We start from the raw sequence: 3,949 nt of genomic DNA on the forward strand, positions 1-3,949 counted from the left end.
TTTTTTTTTTTTTTTTTTTTTTTCTTCTAACAGAAAACTCAGCATGGCTTGTGAAATTTAAGTTGGATGCTTTCTGGCTTGGGTAGCACTAACCACAAGAAATGCCCATTTTGAAGTGCTGTAACTTTTTTTCTCTTTGTGATTCCACACCTAGTTCAGTGTCAGGCATGTGGTCAACAGCACTTCCATGAACACAATTGATGTGGTAGATTGCAGTTGGGTCTTGATGGCTTGTAAAATCCCTGCTAATCCTTTTTTTCTGATGCTACAGACACATGTAAAAAAAATATATATATAATATTAGATATATCCATGAGGATTAACTCCAGCTAGCAAACAACTTTTAGGAATAACTGTATAGTTGAACAGATATCGCTACTAGGAAGTGAATAACCTCAACTACCTACAGGTTAGCACTGAATCAGTGTCTCAGGTAATCAGAGAGATAAGGTGGTGACTATTTTTTTTTCATATTTTGATGGTGAAATGTCATTCCTTTTAGTAACTTTTCAAATTTGGTTAAGTCAAAAGGCATCCCTCTGTGTTAGCCAAATGGTATCATTACATCATAAACTTCATATGGAATGGTTCTTCTTTCTACTTACTTGCTACTTTCCTGTGCATATTGAAATGCAGTGTTTTCACTGTGCTGTGATTTCATTTCTCTGCATCTTATTTTTAAGCAGTGGTGGCATTTACCGATAAACATGGGTTATAATCCTAAGAGCAGCAAACATGGCTAACTACAAACATAACAAGGTACTGTTTTCCTCACTCACAGTAAGGATGTTTACTTGGCAAAGAAGGAGGCTATCACTGGCTCCATCTTTACAGTAATAAAACAAATTCTACCTTGACTATGTCAAAGAAAAAAGGATGAATTACCTATTAAAGTCAATACCAATATTTGGTTTCTCAGCATTTGACATGAAACCCAGCGAATGGGCATGTTACCCAAAAGACCTGCAGAAAATAAAGAAAAAGAGCAAATTCTGAACCCCCTGGATTCAGTGCAAGTATGATCAGCTCTCAACTAGGATAATATTTATAAAACATTTTCTACAATGGGGGTCTTATCCAGAACTGGAACCATACAAGCAGGTCTGTACGCTTTGCGTGCCTCCTGTCTCTCTTAATTTAATTGTATTCCCCTTGAACTGTGTGTAATTGGTTCTGATACGTTTATATATAAATGAGATTAATGTGAACTCCCTTGTTGTATTATCCCATCAGGCTGTAACAACTGATCACCTGTACTTGACTCATAAATCTTTGATGCTTTTGCTGAAGACAGGCCCATATTTAATGACCACACTGTGTAAAATGGAACACACTGAGATTTTTTTTTTTAAATAAAGGCAAAGGCATTAGTGTGTTCTGGGGTCTCTCTAGCAGCCCATAAAACACACTCAAATGCTTGAAAAGCTTTTTTTTCTGGTTCTTTTCTAATCTGGTAAGTTTTATATTTGCTTGACATTGGGTGCATCTACATGAGACGCTTTACTACATTGTAGACTAATTTACTGCCAGTAAAGCATGACTGTCTATATGTGCAGGTGCTTACTGCATCATAAATTAGTCTACTGTGCAGTTAATTTGCTACCTGCCAATGCTGTAGCAAATTAACTATATTGTAGCTATTGGGCAGTAACACACATGTTGCACTGACTGGGAGCAAATTTGCTCCTGGTCAGCCCCATCACAAAGGGGACACACCAGGTTATCTCCAGGGCCATGGGACTCTGCTTGCCCCAGCCAGCTCTTTGCCTGCCTCGGTCTGGCCTTTAAAACTCTGCAGTGACCCCAGGGCCTGTCTCACCTGCTGCCTGCCTTTGGCCACTGGGTCTCATGGCAGTAGCTCTGAACTAGCTGCAGCAGCCTACATGGACCCCGGTGCTGGCCTCTGGCCCAACCCCACCACCGGTCTTCCCACCACACGCTGTGTGTCTGTACTGCATGCACAGGCCCAGCAGCTCCCAGAGTCGGCCACAGCCCCTGAGGGCCATTAAGGGGGCCAACCTGGCATTGTTCCTGACAGCACACAACACACCCTGGGGGCCTACTGATCCTAGGATAAGACTGCATATCTCATAATGCTGTGGGGTGATGCCAAGGCCTGGAGCCAGTTTGCCTGGTGTGGGAGCTCCGACACCCACATGTATGAGGCCCTGGTGGGCTGCATGTGGGAGCACCGGCATGACTGGTTGGCGCATCAGTAAAAGTCAAGGCCCTGCGGGTACAGTGGACCCACATCACCAACCACAACCGCCAGTTGGGGGCTGCCCTCAGGACCCTGTCCTTCGTGGAAGCTGGCCACATCCTAGTGCGCCAGGACCCTGGGCAGAGCCGTGCCGTGTTCTCCAGCATGGATGGCCTGCTGGAGCCTCTGCCATTGCTTGGCTGTGGCAATGAGTCCTCAGCAGCGTGAAGAAGCTGGTGGCACCTCTTCAAAGGAGAAAGATGACCCTGGCTGGGGTTTACCTGAGAGGGCAGTGACAATGCTGAGGAAGGAACTCAAGACGTGCCCAAGACTGAATCTACCAGAGTATCAGGTGCGTTGCATTGGCTCCGGCTGGTGCTCCAGGGCTACTTCCGGCAGGGAGTTCTCCCTGGGGAAGGAGAGCGGGGTGGAGAGAGAACACAGGTGGGATGGAAGCTCTGGTTGAGAGCGAAGAGGCTATTCCCCGGGAACGGGGCTTGAGACCAAGACAGTCTGTGAGCTCGGAGGAGCTCTGTGAGGCCTGCTGTCTGTCAATCGCAGTGGCGGCGAAGGTTAAAAGCCTGAAGCTTGGGAACTGAAGAGGAAAACCTTGAGTATACAGGAGAGTTTCTTTCTTTTTTTGAGTTTCACTGGCAATGTGGATCAGGAGACTGTGTAGCCCCAGGGGAGCATTGTCTCACATTAATGAGGGCAATTAATGGAGCCTGGGAGTGAAGCTTAGCCAGTTGAAGAGGGTTTGTAACTTAAAGGACCCACACCTGTGGGGTGTTAGCAGCAGAAGCATTGAGTTAATTTTTTTGGTGTTTCATTCTTTGCATACTAAAAAGGGGGAGGATTTCCCCACGGCAGGTTTTTTTTTTTTTTTCTTTCTTTCTACTTTATCCCGCTATGGGAAGGAAGCCCTACAGGGCGACTGGACTCCGGGCATCCAGCCTTGGAAAAGAGGGGAATAAAAGACAAGAAGAGGGATAGGATTGTTTGATTGATCAGACTGGGTAAACAAGTCTGGGCCTGAGTTCTGGACAGTTTAAAGACGATTTCTTTATGCTAGAGGTAACTATCCAGAAGAAGAATGATACTTGGCCTTGAGTTAGAGAAAACATCCAGGCCGACCAGATGCATATGTTCTGGATTATATCTGATACCGTGGTATCAACTGGGAGGTGTATGGTTGAGGTGAAAGGGGAGGTTGGAGCCCCACTTGGAGGGTGCCTTGTGCCATAAGCAGACTCGTGAAGACATCACCTCCCAAAAGAACAATCTATTAAGTCGTGGCAGGTGAGAATTAGGTGGGGACTAGAGTATGACTAGCTGGTCAAGGCATTTCCAACAACCACAGACAGGTGAATATCATCAGGATGTCATGGGCCACACCCTCACATGGTGATCCCCCAACAAGCAGGGCAAGACCCCTTGGCGTACATCCCGGCATGTTTCCTGCCCCTGCCCTCATCCAGCAGCTCCAGCAGCCTGGGCCAGTGCCTGCCCCACCAGCACCGCGTGCACAGCCCAGGCCAAGAGGCCAGCTTGGGGATGGCTCCACCTGTCCTGACGAGCTTCAGCTCCTCCCCAGAGGAGGCCATTGCCCAGCCAGCCAGGCAGCATGCCTCTGCACCTCAAGGCACCGGCAAGAGCCGCATGACATCGCTGCCAGCAGCAACAGACTTGGGCCACTGGGAACATCTGCCATGCCCATCAGGTACACCCCGCACTGGGAGGAGGCCCCCC

This window comes from Gavialis gangeticus, unplaced genomic scaffold (genome assembly GCF_001723915.1).
Source record: "Gavialis gangeticus isolate Ggan-Ray unplaced genomic scaffold, GavGan_comp1, whole genome shotgun sequence".
NCBI classification, from domain to species: Eukaryota; Metazoa; Chordata; order Crocodylia; family Gavialidae; genus Gavialis; species Gavialis gangeticus.